The following is a 24,338-nucleotide window of genomic DNA, read 5'->3' as shown; positions in this document are numbered from 1 at the left end:
AGATGTCGAATCGTTGTCGTTGGCCAGTTTGTTTTTATATTTCGAAAACGACCTGCTGGCCGGCCTGCTAAACGACGCTTTTGTTTACCGCGACGGTAGGTGGCGCGCGTGTTGCAAAAAGGTGGAGGGGCTATAGGGTGTAAACGTATGACCCACGTCGCGTGCCACGCGCTCCTCTTGGCTCTATATCTTTCTCTTTCTCTCTCTCTATCTCTCTATCTGTCTCTATCTGTCTGTCTATCTGTCTCTCTCTACTTCTCTCTCTCTCTCTCTCTCTATCTCTTTCTCTTTCTCTCGCGTTGTCTCTCTCGTCTAGGAGGCCGCGTCAGCCTTCTTATCCGTGCACCTTCGAAAAGCGCGTTTCGCGGCCGACGCGTAGCCGAGTTAAGTCTACGATCAGTACGATTTCGCGCGTGCGACCGCGACAATCGTTGTCCCGTCGTCGCCGGTTCGACGAATATATAATCTCTTTTTCGTTCTTTGAAAATCTTTTCTAACTCTTCCCTTCTTTCTCTCTCTCTCTCTCTCTCGCACGCTCACTCGTTCGCGCTCTTTTACTCTTCTTCTTTCATCTCCATTCCTTTCTTCTCTTCTCTCTCTCTCTCTGTATATATATATACCTATCTCTCTGTCTCTGTCTATGTCTGTCTGTTTCTGTCTTTCTCTGTCTGTCTCTGTCTCTCTCCCTCTCTCTTAGCCGCGTCACGTGCGTCCGACCATCCAGTCGTGTCCCTCCGTACTCCGATCGTCCAACTAGCCTTAGCCATCGGATCACGTGGACCACCGTGGACACCGAGTTCGTGCACTCGGCACGAATCGTGTGTTGTAAACATCAACAACGAATTCGAGTGTTCACGTTGAAGAATAAATACGATGAGTGTAGCTCGGCTCAGTGGGATCCTTTTTTGAAGAGACGCGCGCCGACGTTGGAGGGGCGACCGCATCGATTAGGTGAGTGAGAAATGATTTCTTTCTTTCTTTCTTTCTTTCTTTTTCCCCTTACTTCTCTTTCATTTCTTTCATTCATTCATTCATTCATTCATTCATTCATTCATTCATTCATTCATTCATACGTTCATTCATTCGTTCGTTCAGTCGTTCGAACGAAGAAAAGAAGGAAAAGAAAAGAAAAAAAAAAAAAGCGTCATACCGAAATGAATTGCAATCTTAAAGGATCAATAGTTGGTATGCATTATCATTGAATAGCACGCAGGTTGCGAAAATCGATCGGCATCGTGAAAAATCATCGAACGTTTTTCTATCTAACAACAATGAAGCGTTGATCGTTGAGCGTGAAAGGGTACATTGCCGGACCTTCGAACGTTCGTCGTGCCGGCTTCGAGCAAGTTGGATGGAAATTCTCATGGAACATTGCACTTTCTCGAGACGTAATCGTGTGCTTTTTGTCGTGCGAGAAAAAGCGATCTGTTTCCTTCCTACGTTGCTCTTGTCGTAGTTGTGTAGTCGTTTGTCGTACCGAACGTTCTGGCTCTTTATCTTTGAATCGCTAGGATCGAGAAAGTCTCTTCTTGGGTAATCGAAATTTTCTTATCGTCTTATACAGAAATGTTAACTATGTATCTGTCTGTGTAAATACATAGAAAAGTAGGTAATAAGATAATGATGATGTAACAACTGTTTCAACTTTTTGGATCATCGATTAAAAAAAAAAAAAAAATGAAGTAAGAAAGAAAGGAAAATAACGATCCCTTTCCCTTTTGAAAATTTCCCCCTGAATAAATTTTATATAATGTATCTATGCCGTAAGGTTATACAGAGATAGGAGTCAACGACGATGAGCGGAAGTACAGGCTGCCGATAGCGGAACACGAGGTGAATATGTAGCCGCACGTACGAGTACATTCCTACGAGAAAGTTTAAACGATATAGGCTTTTGAAACTCGCGCCGTCTCTCCTTACGTATATTAACAGCTCGAGTCAGCTAACTCTCCTTGTTATCTAATGAAATATCGTACCCCATAACGAGAACTTTGTATTATTACGAAAACGTCACTCACGGCGAAAACAATCCGAAGAGATTTATTTCTTTAACGTATCGACCGATTTAACGCGATTTTTTTTTTTTTTACGTATCGGAAACAAGTCGTTTCCAAAAAAAAAAAAAGAAAAGAAAAAAGTTCGTACGTTCTTATTAATAATTCCTGTTAAGAAATACTTTTTTTCTCGATTTTAAAGAGACTACAAAATAAAAGGATCTCATTTATTGCGATTCGACGGTTTTATTCTTCGATAAATTATTCGTGCCATATTTAACGATATTTATAACGATCAATGTGCCTACAAAAATATCGGACTCATCTGAGCACTTACTTACTTGGAAAACGTAAATAGATATATATATGTACGACGACCAGCAACGAGTATCTACGCGGTCTATCATTATCAACTTCGTACTTCGTTTCCTCCGTAGCTTTTTATTACGATAAGCTTTACCGTTCGTATCGTTTGACCACGACGACGATGATCTCTGAAGTACTATTGTCTACGATCTATTCGACAATTTTTTTCATCTCTCTTTCCCTCTCTCTCTCTCTTTCTCGAGCAAAAGAATAGGAATGAATTAGAGGATAGCGTTGGTATTAAAAAAATAAAGACGATTCGTATATTTGATTTAAACAACTGATGATTCTTCGATAGCTTTGATTTTCTCCGTTGATCTTCGATTCGCGTAATCAAATATCGTAATCAAGATCGTGGATACATTAAATGACATAGAAAATTAACGAGCCAGAATAAATCCGTTCGAATAAGCCGTTCTTCCCGCTGTTATCTTTTCGATGAAAAAAGAACTATTGACGTTAATCGTCGTCTCATAGCAACGAACGACTCAGACGTTCTCTTATCAGATAATCGCTTTCTTCGGACTTATTCTTATACTTCCGTTTGGAAAAATGAAAGACACGAAGAGGAGAGAGAGAGAGAGAGAGAGAGAAAGAAAAAGAGGTGACACGTTTGTTATCACCTTCCGAGCTAATAACGTTATAACTGTTTAAAAAGAAATAAAGATATATCAAAGAGACAATAACAGAGAGAAAAAGGAAGAGAGAGGGAGAGAAAAAGACAGATAAAAAAAGAGAAAGAGAGAGGAGAACGTTTCTTTATCGAAAGAAAAAGGGAACGGTTAAGGAAACGTGAAAATAATCGCGATATAATTTGGAACGCGAGTTTACGTGGTCTCAACTTTGTCGTTCAAGCGAACGAGTCGCTATCGAACCTTGCCGAGAGGAGAGCGCGAGAGAGATAAGATAGCACGAGCAACGGTTATCGACTCGGCTTTACGTTCCTCGGTTCACCTGCGCGTCCTAGGTATATCCTTATCTAGGCCTTTTATCTATGACCCCTGCACCGTACGGCACATGGTCCGATATCACGTGTGCGAGAGAGAAAGAAATGGAGAGAGAGAGAGAGAAAGTAAAGGTATTTCGTAATTTATCTCTCTCTCTCTCTCTTTCTCTTTCTCTTTCTCTTTCTTTCTTTCTCTAGTTCTTTCAACGATATGCACGTAACGATGCAAACCTCGTAACGTCTACATCGAAGCTCATCGGACCCACCCACTTCTGGAAGCGAATCGTTCCAATTTACAGAGAAGAATTTCTTCTCCTACTTCTTACCTCGTCCTAGAAAGATTCCATCTTGGATACAGGCACGGCCACGCCTTCGTAAAACAACGATGCCTGCGTTGAGATCTCTTTGCTTCTTTCCTCGATCTCGAGGTTATACATCTGTTTCTCTTTTTCTCTCTTTCTTTCTCTATCTATCTATCTGTCTATCTATGTCTTCTCTCTCTCTCTCTCTCTCTCTCTCTCTTGTCAAGATCGATATCACCGTTCTGGAAATTTGTCCTTTTGAAAATATATAATGGAAAAAATAATATGATATATATAATATATTTATTGATTTATTGATATGAATGACCGATGAAGCACCTGATGGAAACTTTCTTTTGCTTTTCTTGTCTCCTTAAATCATCACGATCGCCCTGCTTCGAAGCAATGTCGTTGGGAAACGACATAAAATAGAGAGAAAGAGAGAGAAAGAGAGAAAGATGGTAAAAGAAAAAGAACGCAAAGTCATTGCTCCTGATGCTTCGCATACGAATCGGAATTCGAGCGAGATTATCTCCGAGCGACATTTTCGCGCCTCTTCTTTCACCTTATCTTTTTTCTTTTATTCGTTGTCGTCTTCGTCGTCGTCGTCGTCGTCGTCGTCGTCTTCGTCGTCGTCTCCTCCTCCTTTCTTCTTCTTCTTCTTCTTCTTCTTCTTCTTCTTCTTGTTTTGTGTGGCACGTATACGAAACTTCCGTCATCGGCGACGTTCCTCGTCGCGCTTCGACGACGTCGCAAAAATCATCTCCGCTCGGCTGGAACGCTCGTAACCGCGTCCACTAAAGCGTTTCTTGCGTCGTCCACCGCGTGTACTTTTCTTCGAAGTTCGCGACGACGCGTCCATCGTTTTCTATGGATAAATATCCTACGTAAATGCGTTATTTCTTTTTTCTGTTCCTTTTTTTCCCTTCCTTTTTCTTTCCTTTTTTCTTTTCATTTTTTTTTTCTTTTCTTTTTCCCTTTTCCTTTTTATCCGTGCGAACTCCGCTTTCCGTAAGAGGAACGATGGAATAAAGTTCCCTTGTACCTTTTCTCTCTTCGTCCATTGAAATCGTTCCGTAAGCGAGGTAGCTCGAGCTTCATAACTCTTTCGTCGATCGAACGAGACCGGGAGTGATAAATCAGAGAGTACTTTGGTATTCTCAGCTTCTCACGGATACATCTATAGTATTACTTTTTTCTTTTTGGTTTTTTGTCTCTTTACGAGGAAAACTTTTCGTACGTATAGTGTATACTACTTTGAACTAGTTCGTTGATACATATATATACACACACACATATACGTGTATAAAAGTTTGCGCATGCATATATAGACATATACATACACATTACACACGTGTGAACGTACTTAGAAGTGTGCGTAACATGCAAGTCCCTCTTTTCGTCTCATCCTCGACACCACGCGGAGAAAGAGGACGGCCCGTGTTGGTATACGTGTATGGCGGCCGGTAAACAAGAGGGGCAGGTGGAAAAGGTTGTGCAACCTGTTGCTTCGTTGCTGGAACGAGGGACGAAACGGTAGGATGAGAGGAGTCGTTCGGCTTTGCTCGCGGCTCGGCATGAGACGTCGACGATGCACACACCACCGAAGAAACACATTCTGGCCTTTGGCTATGGCAATCACAATGGGGCGAGACTCTACCCTCTTCTTCTTCTTCTTCTTCTTCTTCTTCTCCTTCTTCCTTCTCTCTTTCTCTTTCTATACTCTTCGCTTCCTCCTTTGGATACTTCTACTGTTGGCTTCTTCGTCATCATCTTCGCTTTCTACTTCTACTTCTTCTTCGTCTTCTTCTCTTCTTCTTCTTCTTCGTCTTCGTCTTCGTCTTCGTCTTCGTCTTCGTCTTCTCCTTTTTCTTCTCTTCCTTCTTCATCCTCTTCATCTTCTTTTACTGCTGCCGCTACTCTTCTTCCTCTTGCCGTAGATCTTCTTTCTCAGCCAGCATCCCCGCCTTCCTCTTCTCTCGGACGTCGTACCCTCAGGACGCGATCCCGATCTGACGCGATTTGCATAATTCCGGTATCCCCGCCCAGACGTTCAGCTGCTCAATTATTAGCTGGAATTTAAGACGTGTTTAAGAAAATAGCTCGAGACTCGCTTCGGCTTTTCGCTTCTCGCTGCCGATTCGAACGGCGCCCCTCTTTTCTTTTCTTCTTATTTTATTTTATTTTATTTTATTTTATTCTTTTTTAATTTTCTCCTCTTTCTTTTTCTTTTCTTTTCTATTTATTTATTTGTTTTTTTTTCGGGTCTTCGACTTCGATCGAGTCAAAAATTTTACGAGGACGCCATCAATCGATGTCTTAGAAAATCGTCGATAAACCTGCCTTGTTTAATTAACAATCGCTGTCATAGTACCGATCACCACTACTCGTAACCTTATCACGAAACATGTTTTTATCGAGCTCTCGACGATACGGTAACGAGCCACCATACTTACGGATGTCTGTGCATTATTCTTTTCGCTCCACATTTTCTTTATAACGATCTACTGATTTAATAGCTTGTTCCTTGATTTAAATATCTACGCTTCGTTACCCAGCCAACGACTGTATCTATCATAGTCTTGCTCGATAATACAGCTCGGAAAACTTCCAATTGGATCTGTATAGTTCGTTTACGTTTAAGAAACGCCTTGCGTGTCGTTAAATTAATGATTGCATTGTTGATCGGGAATTAAACTTAAATAAGTTATGGTACGTTTGGTACAACGGATTTACGATCAATGATCTACGAGAAATCTAGAAAGTGATATTTTTCACCAACCAGAGAATTATTATTATTACTTTACGTTATACCAAAATTCTATTTGTTGAAATTCGTTGGAAGTGTACCCTTAAGCTGTAACTGAAGAGGAAACAGAATATGTTAAGATAGAAAGAAAGAAAAAGAAAAAGAAAAAGAGAGAGAGAGAGAGAGAACTAAAAGGGCGAGGCTCATCGCATCGGTGTGCTCTCTTTAAAGGCGTTGGGCGTTCACCCCGACCTCGCCATCCCGGTGCAACTGGTTCGAATGCATATTGCATAGTGCAGAGGTGCACTACTGGTAGCGCCCCTCTCCATCCTTTGCTTCTTCGCTACACTCTCTTCTCCCTTCTCTCTCTCTCTCTCTCTCTTCGCATACTCTCGCCTAATGGAGCTCGCAGCGACATATACAGCACCAAACCTCGTCCTGGCAAGCTGTTCCTGCTGCTCGTGGTGGGCATTTTGACATTTACTACCCGACTGCTACTGCTCGGGCTTTCGCAGAAACGATGCTACTCCTCTCGTATCGACGAGCCGATACGAAACGAGCTGCGTGCCACCGATATCTTCTCTACTCTCTCTCTCTCTCTCTCTTTTTCTCTTTATCTACGATCGAAGAGAGACGAAGAAAGAGAAAAAGAGAGAGTGGATTGGTCGCTGTAGAGAGAAGAGGAAAGAAAGAGTAAAAGGAGAAATAACGACTAATAATATTTTCACGGCTTTCGCTACTCCCCAAGTGGGCGTCGATAAAGGAGGAAGTTTAAAGAAACTTCGTAGATCAGGTATTGTTTACAAATTTAAACGTTGTAGCGCGTCGTCATCGACGGCTCGCAGGCGTTTCAGAAGCAACGATCATTGACGAGACTTGAGCTAGTAAAAAGAGAAAGAGAGAGAGAGAGTTAGGTTAGGCTTATCATCGTCGCATAAAACAAACTCGAGCTCGCCGTTTTCGAACAAAGGGCTTTTGTCTCTTCTTAGCATAAATATTCTTCCTTCTACTTACTTACACCGGTATTACGTGGCTCCTCTTCCATTCACCACCATCACTATCACCATCCCTTCCTTCTTCTTCCTTTTTTCTATTTCTATCTTTTACCTTGCCATCGCTTTCCTTTACCTCTACATCTGTTGCTGATTGCCCCTACCAACACGGTGGCTACAATTTCTTAGTTTATTCTCTGTCTCGCGCTAATGGATACGAAGGGATGCGGCGGTAGCAGCCGCCTCTACGGATTATCGCATAACAGAAGCGAAGGAAAGCCGCTGGTGGGTGGAGGAAACGAGTAACCATTAATGGTACGGTACGCTCTGCCGATAGGCCGCTTTTGTTTTATCGATACAATTGCATACCGTGAACGAGAGGAAAAAGAGAGAAAGAAAGAAAGAGAGAGAGAGAAAGAGAGAGAGTACACGTAAAACCCGTGTGCCGTACCGGTGGGTAATGGATGCTCGCCGATGCACACGTGGCTGCCGCCACTGATGCCGACGATAAAACCGGTATTGATCTTCGAACTTGCCGCATAATACTCTCCTTCTCTCCCTCTCTCTCTCTCTCTCTCTCTCTCTCTCTCTCTCTCTCTCTCTCTCTCTCTCTCTCTCTTTCTATCTCTGTCGGTCCAACCAACGGGTTATTGTTTTTTTTTTTCCTTCTTTTTTTCTCCCCCTTTCTCTCCTTTTTTCTCTTCTCTCTTTCTTTCTATATTTTCAATCTCGTCCTCCGATAAGTTTCGGGACGAACAATAAAAAATGACGTCTTTCTTCGAATCTATCGAAGTTTTAATAATCGCTCTATAAACCGAGCTGTAGACTTTTTATCACAATGTATACAAAAAAGAAAGAGAATGGAAAAGAAAACAAAAGTCAATGTATTTATCTAGAACGAAGAATACATTTTTTTTTTTTTTATTTGTGTTTATCTCGGAATACTTTGTACGCGTAGGTATGATAACTTTGATTCACTAACGAATCGCAATCGTAAGCACGATGCTTGCAAGGTATCGGTAAACGTATGCCTCCAGCGATGGGCCCCTGTTTTGTTTTGTTTTATTTTATTTATTTTTTTTTTATTTTCTTTCTTAATTTTTTTTTCTTTCTTTTTCTCTCTCTCTCTCTCTCTCTCTCTCTCCTTCGAAAAGAAGCCCGAAAGAAGTTCGCCGCAATTAACGGCTCTCGCGAATTTACATACGTCGGCGATCGCCCAGGATAAATGACCAGAAAAAGTTCCATACCAAGAGAAAGAGAAAACGAACTTCGCGGATAAAGCAATCGCGTAAATCTCCTGATCCCTCTACGTGCTTGTTCCCTTCTTTACATTTTAATCAACATATTTAAGAGCTTCCCATCCTTTCCTTTTCTTCTTTTTCTTTTTTTTTCCTTCTTCATAGAGACAAATTGAATGTATTATAACTCAATTATTAATTTATTTTACTTTATTATTACAATTTCCAATGTCCTTTATTTATTTCATTTTGTTATATCCTCGGTGATATAATCAAACTACGTTTATCCTAGTCGAATAAAAATAGATGCACGTTCGGATGGAAGAGATAATGAAAAGAAAATAAAACGAAGAAAAGAAGAAAATGAAGAAGAAGAAAAAGAAGAAGAAGAAAAAGAAAAAGATAAAGAGGAAGATACTAAAACAACGTGAGGAAAGACGAAACGAACATATCCCAATCGAGACACGTCGATATCCTACCGCCTTCGAGAAAGAGAGAAAGGACCACCTTGCCGCAGGGCTTGAGAAAGACTGAAAGAAGCTTACCTTACGGAATGGTATACGTTTCTACCTACCGCGGTTGAGCTGATTGCGAAAATAAACATTCATTATTGTAATTACTTTCTGCGACGTGGGCCATGCCGAGAGCCACGATCTTCTCGAACCTGACGTGCCTCGCTTGCTTGAGAAAGAAGAGACAGAGAGAAAGAAAGAGAGAGAGAGAGAGAAAGAGGAAGAGGAAGATAGATAGAGAGAGAGAGAGAGAGAGAGAGAGAAAGAAAGAGTGTAGGTGGTACGAGAGAGACAGAGGACAATCTGTATATCTGTAACGAGAGTTTCATTGACATGGCCGTCGTCGTTGTTGGTTGTGCGCCCATGGCGTGGGTTAATTACAAAGTCGAACCGACGATTCCTTCATTAGCAAAAAGGAATCGCGACTCGTACAGCGGAGGTAAAACGAATTGTCGTTTGCATCTACGACTGTTCCCGTGCTCTGTGATTGAGCTGTGCTCTTTACGAAAAAGAGAGAGAGAGAGAGAGAGAGAGAGAGAAAGAAAGAAAAAAAAGATGGAGATAAAAAAGGAACATAAAAAATAAGAGAGAGGGAGATTCCTTCTGCTCGATCAATCTTGATAAATCCTTCGGAATCTTTTTTTTTTTTTCTTTTCTTCTTTCTTTCCCCTTTCGCTTTTTTTTTATTTTTCTTTATTGGAAGGAGGAAGAAGTCATTGAAATCTTTTTCAGTTAATTCATGAATCGACTACGATCGATCCGTAGGAGGACGGAGAAGAACGTAGAGACATTTAGAAATTCGTCGAGCTTTCAACGGTGTGTATACGAGAAAGGAGTGAGAAATTATTAGAACGATCATTCAGGATTAAGCGGAACGACGTTATTCAAAAGCGTCTCGAATTACACGAGACAAAATGGGTTCCCATTATGTCGTATATCAGCAATGCCTGAGATATTTAACTTAATGAAATATTAACGATTACGATTGAAATATTTTCTTGACAATCGGGATTAACGATTCCATTTTCTTCCTTTTTAATTTTTTTATTTACAAAGATGTTAATAATACAACGATTAAATTCATTATTTTCACGTACGATCAGATGTGGTAATTTTTATTTTTATTGTTGTTCTTGTTATTGTTGTTGTTGTTTTTTCTTTTCTGCTTTTTCTTTTCTCTTTGTATATACACCTTCGTCGGTATAATATTTAAAAATTAATCAGAACGATAGATGGGCGATAAAATTAATTCAATGTATCAGTATTTTGTCGACATCGTTCTTAAACGTCGTTTTAATTTTTTCAATTGCAACAAGGACATAGTAAAACTTATATAGAAAGAAACTTTCAATTTTCTAATCATCAGTCGAACTAATAATCGAACTAATTCAATCGTATCGTGCGATTAATATTGTAATGAATAAAAATTGAATCGTTAATTGAATGAATTATTACCCGTTGGACTGTATCGTACTATCCGAGCCATTAAAAGCCACAGAATCTACGATAAGTAGAATCTTTTTCATCTCACTTTCTCTTTCTATCCGAATGAATTCAATCGAGATATCGAGTACGTAGCTACAAAGTGATCCACGAAGTCATTAGACGTGGAAGTTCATATATGCGCGATAGAAACAGACGAGGGAAGATCAAGATATGGAAGACGATTAAAGAGAGAGAGAGAGAGAGAGAGAGAGAGACAGAGAAAGAGAGAATAGAAAAAGAAAAAGAGAAAGAATACATCGGACGTGGTCACGATGCCGGCATCTCCTTTGCATGTATAATAACGGTCGCTTTTGGTGCTCACATCGAATACGTTCTGACGGATGAGACTCGTACAGTGTACTGCGCCAACCTTCGAGCGACATTCTTCTCGTACGAGTATAATCAAGATCGACGGTCCGTGCAATTAAAAAAGAGAGCCATCGAGGGCTCGGTGAACCGTACTCTTAAATCTTCTTTCTCTTAGAAAGGAAGAGACGGGAGCAAACTCTTGAGAAAGAAAGAGAGAGAGAAAGAAAGATAAAGATGAAGAAGAAAGTTTGAAGATTCGAAAGAGAGGAGAAGGAGAGCGCGTTCGGATCGGCCGGATAAACCGTCTCTGGCGTGCACACTGCCGTGAATTAATTATCACCCATGGGCCTCGTGTTCGTACTTTTAATCGGGGAGGCCTGCCGAGATCCCGACCTCGTCCCACCTCTCGTGGCCGCCTCGTTTCTACCTATAAAACGTTCGTCGTAAGGCAGTATTTCACGCCTGCCCACGCGTGCCCTTATGCCAATGCGAGAGGAAGGAAAGATAGAAGGAACGGTGGAAGTGGTGCGACGACGGTGCTGCTGATCCTGCATTGGTACTGGTATCAAAAAGGTCTACGGTGACAGAGAGAGAGAGAGAGAGAGAGAGAGAGAAAGAGAGAGAGAAGTGAGAAAAGGAGAGAGTGAAAGAGAGAGAAGACAGAGCAAGTTCAGAACGGTTTACCTTCTCCTTCTCTTTCACTCGGAGAGTCCTCGTGCTTACCGCAGGTGCATCGCAGGACTTCGAGAAGACTCCTTTCTCCCTTTTGCTCGAAATGGCCATAATATCGTACGGTTATGCTCCGAGTTAATGCGTTGGCCGACAGGATACGTAGAGTATGTTTGTGGCCGGTGTCGCATGTACGTTTGCCCTCTCTTTTTCTCTTTCTCTCTTTCTCTTTCTCTCTCGCTATCTTTTTCTCTTGGTCTCTATGTCGCCGCCCGTGTAAACGCGTTGTCCTCGGTACCACGGTCAGGGCTTATCCTCCTCTTTTTTCTCTTCCTTTCGAAGTCCACACGATATCGGATTCTTCGGATCTGTCGATCCGTATCTATCGTGCGTGCGTGCGTGCGTGCGTGCGTGCGTTGCTACTCGATGGAAAATTTAGTTATACGCGTATATCCAAGATATTCCCGAGTATTTTCTTCTTCGATCGGCAAATTTCTTCGAAGAGCTTGTGCGCGATTATATAAATTTATTATTTCTTTATTTTCTCTGTCTTCTTCTTTCTTTCTTTCTCTTGTTCCTTTTTTTTTGTTTCCTCGAAATAAACAAATATTTTCGCGGTATAACCGAAAGGAAATTTCGACGAAAGTTAGAATCGTTGATTATAATATATTACTTATTATTATTTAACTAAATTAATGATATATTTGTAATAATATCTAATTAAGTTAATTAATAATGAATATCTGTAGACTATGTATACATTTAAATGTATACATTTAAATACACTCAAATTGACATTATCGTATTGCTCGTTGGAAAGGAACGATTTATAATTCGAAAGAAAGTGCGTCGGACCGAAAGTGACACCTCGTCTAACTCGTGTGGATCACGCGAGAAAAATCAACTCCTGGGACGTACTTCCTTGGCACGTTGTACATTCTTCTCGTTCAAAGCAGCCAGTTAAGAATGTCGCTGTACCGGTCTCCCTATTGGAAGGCGGTTTCTGCGTTTGAATCTCTTCATGTATCTACATACGCCGATATCTCCTTCCTCGGATAGCCTGCCCTAATGACGGAATCAATTATCAAAACAATTTTCCACTAGCGATTACGGCGAGTTCCATCGGAGTGCAAATCCGTTTCAAATCGATCGAATTTTCCCGCAAAGTGCTTTCTTAACGTAGCTTCTTGTTTTATTATCCAACCATATTCTTTGTACGCCAAATGAAAGATACTTCTACTTATCTTACACGAAATAGGTTTTGCGTTATTGCATCGAAATAATAATACTCGATCGATGAACACGAGTAAATACGAGCCAATAAAAAATGTTTTTCTTTATTGCTGGATCTATAAAGGATCTCGAAGGACTCGATTAGTTGGAAAGTATTCTCCGTGTTACGTGCCATCAACGAGAATCGCGTGTATGCGAATCACGCACGAACACATATATATAAACAGGCATACACACACACACACGGAGAGAGATACACATATGTACATACATATGTATATATATCAGAGAGTCGGACGAAATATCGTAGATCACGTTATGGTACCGTCGATTTATCGAGACCTCGGTAAATCACGTCGGTGTCGAAGGTAAACGAATGTTCGCATTGTCTCTTCGTATATTCCGCGCGCAAACTTGCCCGACTCGCAGTTCCAAGCGTTAGAAGCACGTATACGTGTGTAAGCTTAAACGTGAGATAAAGAAAGAGAAAGAGTAAACGTGCGAGCGATCTCTCTCTCTCTCTCTCTCTCTCTCTCTCTCTCTCTCTCTCTCTCTCTCTTGAGAAAGAGAGAGAGGGAGAGCAGGGGAGAGAGAAGGACGAGGGGATGGAGAAGGACGGCGGATTCGCGCGATACCGATTTCATGTAAGCAAGCCAATCGTATAGATCGCGGCAATTAATCTCATCGTGAAACGGCCGGGCCCGCGCTCGAGTTTCGACGAAGAAATTTACATCGACTCGCATTAACCTCGCTCCTCCCCACTTTCCTCTTTCTTGGCCTCACTATTTGTAGCAGCTTCGTTCGGGGTAGGGAGAGAGATCGATCGAAAAAATTGATAAGGGAATTGCCATTGTAATTAGACTCTCTTTATCTCTCTTTCTTTCTCTCTTTATCTTCCCCTCTCTCTCTTTCTCTTTCTCTCTCTCTCTCTCTCTCTCTCTCTCTCTCTCTCTCTCTCTCTCTCTATTCTGATACAATGCCGCAACGATTTATATGTATATATAACATCGGTTCGCGTCGAAGTAATTACTTGTTCCACGTCTAATGCGATATTACCTATCGTTCGTCGTTCCCGTTTAATACATACCTACATAAGAACGTTCTCTAAGCTCGCTGGGATTAGCCTCGCACAGCTTGGACGTTAATCTTTCGAAGTATGTGTAGTACAATATTCGAAGAATCGTTCAGGGACAGAGATCGTGAGAGAAAGAGAAAGAGATAGATAGATAAGTAGAGAAAGAAAGAAAGACTCTCCGGCTAAATTAACGGCATTTGGTATCGTTTAATAGTTAGACTCGATAATTCGCGTAATTAAAGCATTCGAGAGAATCGAATAGTTATTTGGTTATCGATAGGAAATGGAGATACGTCGTTTGATACCAACGTATCAAACACTTACCAAGAGATATACGGGCTGACGGTATTTGAAAATTGCCTTTCGCCTTCCTAGTTAATCGTCGAACTCCCTTTTGTCGTTTCTCCTTTCGAGGAAACGTCGTACGGTATTTTAGTTTCGTTCTAATAACTGGTTATTAACCTTTAAAGACGATATACGTATTCCCAAAGTGATAGATACGGCACTCTGCCGTAACGATCGTGCGTTTTAGCGACGTCCTCACGATATATGTATGTCGAGTACCGCCTTGTTAATTAACCACCGGAACTCGAGCACCATCGTTGTGGTACGTCGTCCAAGCGATTACTTATCCGCATGTGTATACATCGATCCTTTTTATAAACGTTTAAAGGACTGATCGATCGATCAACCGAACATACCACAATCATCTCTCTCTCTCTTTCTCTCTTCTTTCGTCTCTTTTGGTATTTGTATTTTCACCTTTACATTTACACAAATATAATATCTTTCTTTTTTCTATTTCTTTTTCTTATCTTTTTTTACTTTTTATTTATTTATTTCTTTTTTTTCTTCAGAGTGACAAACGATTACAGATACTCGATAATTAGTTGTATAAATGTCGACTTGAAATGATTGCTCGTTACTACTATGTAGAGTAAAAAACACAGAGAGAATGTGGGTGAGGGAAGAAGAAAGAGAAAGAGAGAATAAAAAAAAAAAAACAGGGAAAAAATTCGAATAAGTATCAATGAATAAGAAGTCGAACAACTCTTTAGGGTGGCCGTAAGGGTTCGACTTTCTATGTCTCCATCGATGGCCACGGGTAGAAGACTTTTTGCTGGCTTTCCGGTAACGAGGGCTATTTATTTCTCTCCGGGCCATTAGCACCCGGTCTCGGCACTTCGGTTCGAGTTAACATCGGTGAGCGATGCATCCGGTCTCTTCTCGATCGGAAACGATCCAGGCTACGATCCTCTTTCTCTTTGACTCTCTCTCTCTCTCTCTCTCTCTCTCTTTCTCTTACTCTTTTACTCGCTCGTTCATTCTCTTTCTTTTTCGTTTTCATCCCCCCTTTTCACCACCCCTCATCCCCATGCTTCCTAGCCATTAGCCGTTTCACCGAGATCACCGTCACGTATAACTCGTGGCATCTTTTCTCTCTCTCTCTCTCTCTCTCTCTTTCTCTCTCTTTCTCTTTCTCTGTTCGGAGTAAATCGCCGATCGATCTCGATCCGCGATCGTGTCGGAACATTAGCTCGAAATTGCGCTATCCGTTTGACCCGGCAAGCACCGCGGGATCGATCGTCGTCGCGTCGATCATCGTGCATCATCCGAGTCTCTCTTCGCGGCTCGTTGGCGTCGATCGATTCGAACAAAACCATGTGTATCTATAATACGACCAGATAACTATTCCTACTTCAGTTTCGATTCGATCGCTATTCGTAGACTGTTCCAGATGGAAACAGATTTAAGAAATCGACTTTCTCCGCCGAACTCGCGCCGAACTAATCGGTTGGATCTTATTCTAGTTACCGTCAAATCTATCTCGTGCAAATATCCGAACTCTAATATAAGAGAGTTGGATATCGAGTTTGATGGATTAATTAATCTGGAAAATAACGGATGACTTTGATAGGTTAGATCGTTGTGCGTTGATCTTTAGCGATCTTTGCCGTGAGTGATCCATCGTGGCATGCTTTAGCTCGAATTAACCTGGCCGCACATATACGCGCATAAAAACACACACACAATATATATATATATACACACACATACTTTCTCTCTCTCTCTCTTTCTCTCTCTTTCTCTCGATGTCGTATTCATCGAAAAACGTTGTTGCATTTTCAGGAGAAAAGATCGCGACAGGCGCACGTAATAAATCTTATCTCACTAGTGTGTACCGTCTCTACATCGTAACAGCCGTCTTTTCTCAAAAAAGAACTCGAGTACAAGGTAGATCTTAGCGAATTCGAGAGAGAGAGAGAGAGAGAGAGAGAGAGAGAGAGAGAGAGAGAGAGACGACGATTATGCTTTCGATGCGCCGTAAAGTCGATCGCGGTACCGAAAATGTTGGGGCAGGGAGGAAGAGGGTGGTTGGTTAGTTGGTTGGTTGGTTGGTTGCTTGGTTGGTTGGTTGGTTGGTTGGTTGGTTTGGACGACGGGGTGACGTCAAGCCAAACGGGCGAGGCTATTTTCGGAGAATCTGGTGAACAGATAGAGGGAGGGCAAGAGAGGTGGAGAGGTCGAGTCTCGCGAGACGAGTTCGGGTCAGCTTCCCTCACCCACGCCACCCCTCATTTTTTTCTTGGCTGTTCTCCAAGGTATACCGTCGAGCGCGATAACGCGATACATGCTCTCTCTTTCTCTCTCTCTCTCTCTCTCTCTCTCTCTCTCTCTCTCTTTCTCTCTTTTTCTCTCTCTAATATTCTTTTAAAAATTATTTTCGAACGTAAAAAACAAATCGACGAGAACGAGAAGACAAAAAGAAAAAAGGGAACTCGTTATTTTGAATAATATTTACATAACACGTTCGATGACATGACAGATAAGTAGTCAATCTACTTTTTTTTTTTTTTTTTTTCAATTCTACTCGTATCATCATATCTATTAATGAATATTTTCTTCGATATTTTTATAATAAACTAAACCAGTAAAAATCACGATTTAGTTCTTTATACTATAAACAAGTTCCATACGTTGATACAATGGTCGCAATTGTAGTACGATTATTTATTATACCAATTTACTATATCTATATAAAAAATATTTTTGTTATTGTCGCTATATTGTAATAAGTGTCTACAAATCGATCAGTTCGCTCGATTTATACGAACTTGTACGAAGAAACAAATTGATGTCGGATCGAGAACGGGAAACGACGATTTCACGAAAGCACGTCGGAACCTTTCACAATGGGAAGAACCTTCCCCTTACCTTTCTCTCTCTCTCTCTCTCTCTCTTCCTCTATTCTTCTATTTTTTTCTCCGTTTCTCTTTCTTCTCGATTCACCAAGACGATTCTCAAACATCGTGGGAGCTTTCGTGCGCGTCGAACAAATTTCTACTGCCATTATCGTTTGAATTATTTTAACGGCGGGCATCGAACGTTTTGCGATTTCGCAATGGCGAAATATCGTCATCATTCACGTCTCGTTAGACGAAGGAACTAATACGAAGACATTGAAGGAAGAGAAGAAGGAGAAATAAAGATAAGTAACAGAAAGAGAGTCTGGAAGGGGCTCTCGATGGAAATTCGTATATAACGAAAGGCACGTACTTATTTACGCGCTTACGCGCGCAAACGTGTGCGCGCGCGAGTGCACGCGAGAAGATCGGTGACGCAAGTGGTGTAATCGTTGCTAATATCTGCCATGTACCGGGTGATTACCGTATTTCATTGCGACGTAGCAGTAAAATACTTTCGTATGTAGAAGAGGAGGCTTGAAAGCGTACAGGGTGTTTCTATCGATTCTCTCTCGCTCCGCCTTTGTCGTATTCTTTAACTTTCTTTTTCTTTATTTTCTTTATTTTCTCTTTCTCTCTTTTTTTCTCTCGTCGGAACGTACACAGGACGTAACAGAAAATGGACCTCACGATCTCTTACCTTGTTTCTCCCACGTGCCGGTTATCAGAGAAGACGCCGCCGTGCGTGGATCCCTTTGGTATTTTGTAGATCGCGATCTACAAAATGCCGAGATCGTTCGATCGTTTTTATTAATGTACATGTATGTACCGTATGTATTTATATATCTATTATATACATTAAAGACTACCTTCTTGTTTTGTATCTCTGTTCAAATTCAAAAGATAAAATATTCTTATTGACAAAACGTATATATTTTAATCTAATTCTAATGTTCAATATTATTCCATTTGGATGTATCACGCTAACGACGTTGCATACATCTTCTCGATGTTCTTTTACGATGAAAGATACTTTAGAATATACTCTAGTCGAATGTTTTCAAGGTGAATACGAAGAAGAAGGCGAAGGAACGTAGATCACGATCCACGCGAACGCGTTGCTCGAGTTCCCGCAGGTTTCTGTCTGATTCGAAGCGTGGGTGTCGCGCTTGGCAGGGTTCCAGGACTCGTGGGTGGCTGACCAAGCCTTATAGACTGACCTCAGCCTCTGACCTCACCCGAAATAGTCTCCTCTCGGTTCCCTGGCTCGTTTCTCCCTGCACTTCTATTTCGGAATTTCTCCTCTCGCGTTACGTCGGTTGAACGCGTCTCGAGAAATTCGGAAAGAGATAATCTTCTTCTTTTACTTCGTCTTCATCTTCTCGATCATCGTCATCATCATCATCATCGTGTTTTTTTTCTTCTTTTCTACTTGCGACGCTTATTACGTACATATTATACTTACGTATATAAGGCAAAAGATAATTTCGATAAGCGATGAAAAATAAAAATAAAGATAAAATGTAATCTTGTTTCACGGGATATGTCCTTCGCTAGTTTCATTAGGGAAAGATTTTCCTGGCAATAAAATCAATGATCTACGGCGTTTCTAAAGAGTTTATCTGTATTGTCGGTGTGATTACCGACGACGACGGGTTGGACGGTAGCAGATAGTAGAAGAAATTACGAGGCGGTCTTCGTGCTATTCCACGAGTAGGCAGGTAGTTTCATTAAGATGCAAATTCGCCAATAATTCTGGTCCCGCATAGCAGCAGCTCTCCTTGTCGCCTCGATCCCGCACTTCGTAATCGTTCATAGTAGCACACATGGTGTACCACGGAGATCGGAGATCGAAATTCAAAGCGTACGAGAGACCAAAAGAGAGAGGGAAAGAAAGAGAGAGAGAGGGAAAGAGAGAGAGAGAGAGAGTGAGTTTGCTTTCCAATTCTCTATGCATCTAACAGGCGCCTGCGTCTCGTCGAGAGTTAATTATTGTCCCGCAAATTTAATTGCTCGCGCACGATATTCCTTTTTAAGTGTCGACGAGGAGGCTGATAGCGAGGTAAGAGAAAAAGGGATAGATATAACTAGAGAAAGAGAAAGAGATTGGAACTAGCGAAGCGAGAGGACTCTAAACGACAAGCCGTGCGTGCGTGTGGCTCAGAAAAGAGGAGGATGGTGGTGTTCCGTGGCATGTAGCACGAGTATCGGTTACAAGTTCGATGTATAGTAGATGCTTGGTTAGTCGATACTCCTTCGATCCTCGATACCTCGAATAGGCTTTTTGCGAGTCCGTGTATGTACTTTGAAAAAAGTATTACCCACCGCTACGGGAAAACGTAGTCTCTTTCGAAGTCATCGAACGTTCGTTCGGAATCTTTTTCTTTCTTTTTCTTTCTCTTTTCCTTTTTTTTTTTTTTTTTTTTTAATTTATTTTTTCCTTTACTTCTTTATTTTATTTTATTGTATTTTATTTCTTATTTTTGACGACCGATTTGATTCGCTGATCGTTTTATTATTTTCAAAGAAAGATCTATCTATGTGTGGTATCAATACTCGTGCGAAAATTTCTATTACTTACCGTTGGAATATACACGAAAATGGAAAACGAGAGAGAGTTTTGGGTGTAAAGGGAAAGGATTCCATGATGTTGTAATTCGTTATAGAAAAGGTGAATAGAGGGTGTGCTTTGGTTCTCTCGCGCGAACAGCACGCGTGCTTTATAAGTAAACGCGCGCGAGTAGAACGGGCAAGTCGGTGGACAAGGCTATCGCTTTTCCAATCTCGTAAGCCAATATCGCTTATTTCCTAGGAGCGCGAAACACTTCTATGCTCGTGCTCTCGTATAAACTCACGAAGGGATCTCGGCTAGCCAGTCAGCACCTGACGTATTTCCAGGGATATCTAATTACTCGGCAGATCTTTAAAGCTGAATGCCTACACGACACACAAGCTCCACTAAAACCGCGTTCTCTGAGTTTCCTTCTATAATTTTATTGTCGTTCTTGTTGTTGTTGTTGTTGTTTTTGTTGTTATGGTTGTTTGTATTAATCATTTGATCGTAGACTGTACGCTAAAATTAAATTTCATTCATTTAATTTCTCAATTTTCAATAATACATAAAGGATTACGTATAAAGTTGATTTTATTGAATGTAAATAGACGAATCAAACTGAAAGATAATCTTTAATCTTTAATCTCGAATCCTTATAAAGATTTATTAATATGCACTTAGAATTAGTAACGATGAATTATGAAATGACGGAGGATAGATAAAAACGAGGAAAAATGTTTTCGAAGCGTATTGTCTTGAAAGAAAAGTCAAGTTGGAAGAGGATGACTAATTTCGCGAAATAAATATCCAAAGGAGAAACGTGCTAAGTTGACTCGCCAATTTCATTTATTTTTCTTTAGAGGATTTTTCTTATCATCGTATCAGCACTTTTTAACGTTTGTTCACTTTTCTTGTAATCGTCACGCGCACGTTATTATTACGTATCCGAATTATAAATCTGAAAATGTCGGAGGAACTAGGTAAGCATATTTTGCTTATAAGGGCAATTGAATAATAGTAATAAAAATATAAAGACAACGAGTTCTCAAGTATACGTACGTATATGCATGCAAGTATAGATATACGAAGCGTACATATGTATACATAAATTACAAAAATACCTATTATTGAAAAATTTCAACGAATATCTATTACCGATTATCGCGTGGCGATATGTTTCATATTTTTTACAATATTTCTACGTTGTCGCATTTAACCAGTCATTTATAATTAGGTCGTAGGATAGATCGATACTTAACGATCGAAATCAAAAATCTTTAGCCTCACTTTCGTTTCTTTTCTCTCCGATTATATCTTTACGCCAAACAAGCGTAATTGTAATATATGTATCTACTTTATTTCAAACAAGATACGGATTAAGACCGGCCAGTATCTATCGGTTTTATAAAAATTCAATACTTTTAACAATCTTTCTTATATCTGATATATATTCAAATCGAACGGGTATATATACATGTGTGTGTGTGTGTGACCATAGAACAGATATGAATATACAGGATGGAAACGGATTGACGTCAACCAATTGCTTTTATCGAAGTTCAATATCATACGAGCGTTCGAAACGTTCATCATAGAAACAGACGACCGGTTGTCGCGAGTCCCATGAAAAATCAAAGATCTATGTCCTTCGATCCGTAGAACGAATGTTAAGTCGAAGATGTTATCGTTCGAGATATTTACCGGACACCGGAGCCATCGGATCGTTCCAGATTAATGGTCCGATCGGTAATGAACGTGGCAGCGTGGCAATCAGAGTTTTCTTGCCACCACAAATCGAGACTTCCTCGTCTCTGTCCCGCGGCCATCTCGCGTTATCGTGCTCGCACACGCGTCGCTATTATCAACGGGACTTGGAAGATATGCTGGTTGAGCTGGGTGCAAGGTCGTTGACTTAGGCCTTTCTTTCTCTCTTTCTCTCTCTCTTTCCTCTCGTAGAAAGGAAGAATACTTTCGCATAATTTTTGATAAGTATTATATATCTACTTCGCGGCAGGATATCCCGATTATACAAGAACGTTATACCGTTAGATCGTATAAGCTAGGGAAGCACGCTGTGCCTGGAGGTGTTAAAAACAAAAAAGAAGAGAAAAAGAGAACAGAATGAAAAGCAACAAAAAAGAAAACAAAAAAAATAAACAACAAAGCGAGAGAGAGAGAGAGAGAAAAGAAATAAACAAGATCAAATGAAAAAAGAAATGGAAGAAAGGAAGGAGGAAGGACAGAAAAGAAACGAAGAGAAAAAAAGTAATGTCGAAAACCGCCCACCTGTATACGTCTCTTTCTCCTTTATAAGAGAAATCGTACTCTCGCTCGTCGCGTTATCATGCGTGCGAGAACATATCGCTCGATAGGTACGTGCAAAATGCAAACGGCCTTTCACGGTTATCGTTCGTACTCTCTCCCTCTCTCCCTCTCTCTCTCTCTCTCTCTCCCTATCTCTCTATCACGTACACACATCTCAACATATACTCACATACTACAACACACACAAACACATGGAAAGAGAGAGAAAGAGAAAGAGAAAGAGAAACGAGATATATGCAACGTCCAAGTTGCTTCTCCCGAGTTCGAACTGGCGAACGAAGACACGTTTTGCTCTATCGATCTCAGAGAGAGAGAGAAAGAGAGAGAGAGAGAGCAGAGCTCTTCCCTCGTGAAACAATGTTCGTTCGCGCGATTTGCAAATGTCGTCGACACGTGTCCGAATGACGTAGTAGACCCTGTCGCTCCGGTTGCTCGCTCGATCGCTCGCTCGCTCGCTCGCTTGCTCACGCGCGCCAGCAAGCAAGAAAGCAAGCAACGAACGAACGAGCAAGCGAGCAAGCGCCTTCTCTCACGAGCTTACGAGCGATGGCTCGGCAGCGAACGCGGCATTTGTTCCAATCTAGGCGGCCCGTGGCAATAAATATGCCTTCTCGGCTGATATAATGCGAGCGTGGGTTGGTACCACTGGAATCAGTCGTCGCAGCTGCTTGATTTACGCCATATGCTGCGATGCATCACGGCACTATCGTCCTGCTTGCATTTTGCCGACCGAAAATAGGTCCGGCTCTCGTAACTCGCTTCTCCTCCTCGTTTTGTCCCCTCCACTGTCATCTTTTAACCCCTCCTCTTTCTTTCTCTCTGTCTCTGTCTGTCTCTTTTTGTATCTCTGTGTCTATGTATCTCTCTCTTTCTCTCTCTTGTTCTCTCTCTCTCTCTCTCGTTCTGTTTCGTGTCGTATTCATTTATTTCTTGATAGAACGATTGAAAAATGGTCCAGTATGGATTTTTTCTGCTTCCTTTTCTATTTCTCTCTTTCTTTCTTTCTTTCTTTCTTTTTTTCTTTCTCTCTCTTTTTCTCTCTTCTTCCTTCCGCATCGCCATTTGTTTTCAGATACAGTTCGCTGCACCTTCGATCCGGTCTATTTCTAACGGCGCTCGCGATGCGATGGTGCTCGTCGATTCTCTCGAATCTAATCTCATGGGATTTCTTTAACGGAGACGTAATAAGATGATCGAAATTTTAAACCGATATATATATATATATGTATATATACATGTATGTATGTATGTATGTATGTATGTATGTATGTATGTATGTATGTATGTATTACGTACGTACGTGTCACAAGTAACACGTAAAGAGAAAGATATCGTGCTTGTGGTAAGGAAATCTCTAGTCGAGTTCGAGGGACACGAATGCTTGATTCGTGCACCTAATCGTAATTCGAAAGAGTTCGAATCGAGGGTGGGAGGTTTCTACGTTTGATACTCGCGAGATGGCAAAAAGAAACGTATCCCGCGGCTTGTGGACGTACTTACTCGACGGAATATCGCGTGTCGTTCTCCACCGAGCATTTAGCATTTTATGGACTCGGTCAGGAAAGCCTCGCCTCGTATCCGAGGTCGTCGTTGCCGTGCAACGAGGTGGAGTCGAGTCTCTCTCTCTCTCTCTCTTTCTCTCTTTTTTTCTGTCTCGACTTCTTCGTCTTCTCTTCTTAGCCTCTCCCTTGCCTTCTTCCTTCGACAGCAGCCTCTTCGTGGGTCGATCTCCATGGACCGGTTTCGACCCGCGGCTACCGGCGTCAATGAAAAACTCGACTTATGATAACGCCCTGGGCCCTGGTACGTGCGCGAGCAACAAACTGGAAAGAGTGAAAAAGAGAGAGAGAGAGATAGAGAGAGAGAAGCTGCTCGTGTCGCCGATTAAGGTCCTGGCGTCGAACGAGGCTACCGTAATTACTAATTGTAGTATCGAGTCGTGATTAGGGATTCACGTTGGTCGGTTCATCAAGGATCCTTCCGAGCCCTCATCCGGCACCTTTCTTTCTTTCTCTCCTTTGGCCTCCTTTTTAACGCTTCCACTCTTGAGAAACGAGAATATGACGGTCGGACGGGAACGTAGTGGAGAGTGGATTGGAGTGTGTGGAGGACATTCCTACGTATGTATAAATATGTGAGTCTGTATGTATGCGTACATGCGTGCGTATGCGTGTGTGTATATATATATATATATATATATAGGATTGCTTCATTAGACAGGTGCCAGTGAAGTCGCGATGGCCTTGCCTCTTTCCTGCTATTGTAGATCCACTCCCGATCGTCGATAAAGTCCGATCGATTCCCGTTCGTCGCGTTTCCTTTGAGACTTCATTGAAACGTAAATACGTACGTACGTACTCTCGCCATCTTTTTTCCCTTTCTTTTTCTTTTCCATCCATTCTCT

General features: G+C 41.3%; 1 long non-coding RNA gene across 1 annotated transcript in view; it reads left to right on the top strand.

Moving 5' to 3' along the window:
- The first annotated feature begins 817 nt into the window (after positions 1–817).
- Positions 818–24,338, top strand: part of LOC127067068 (uncharacterized) — a 66,685-nt gene continuing 43,164 nt past the window's right edge. The window contains exon 1 of the long non-coding RNA XR_007782547.1: positions 818–951. This is a non-coding gene — a long non-coding RNA (uncharacterized LOC127067068). The remainder of the gene's footprint in view (positions 952–24,338) is intronic.

Source organism: Vespula vulgaris, chromosome 10 (assembly GCF_905475345.1).
Source record: "Vespula vulgaris chromosome 10, iyVesVulg1.1, whole genome shotgun sequence".
NCBI classification, from domain to species: Eukaryota; Metazoa; Arthropoda; class Insecta; order Hymenoptera; family Vespidae; genus Vespula; species Vespula vulgaris.
This window is presented reverse-complemented; position numbering and strand designations above follow the sequence as displayed.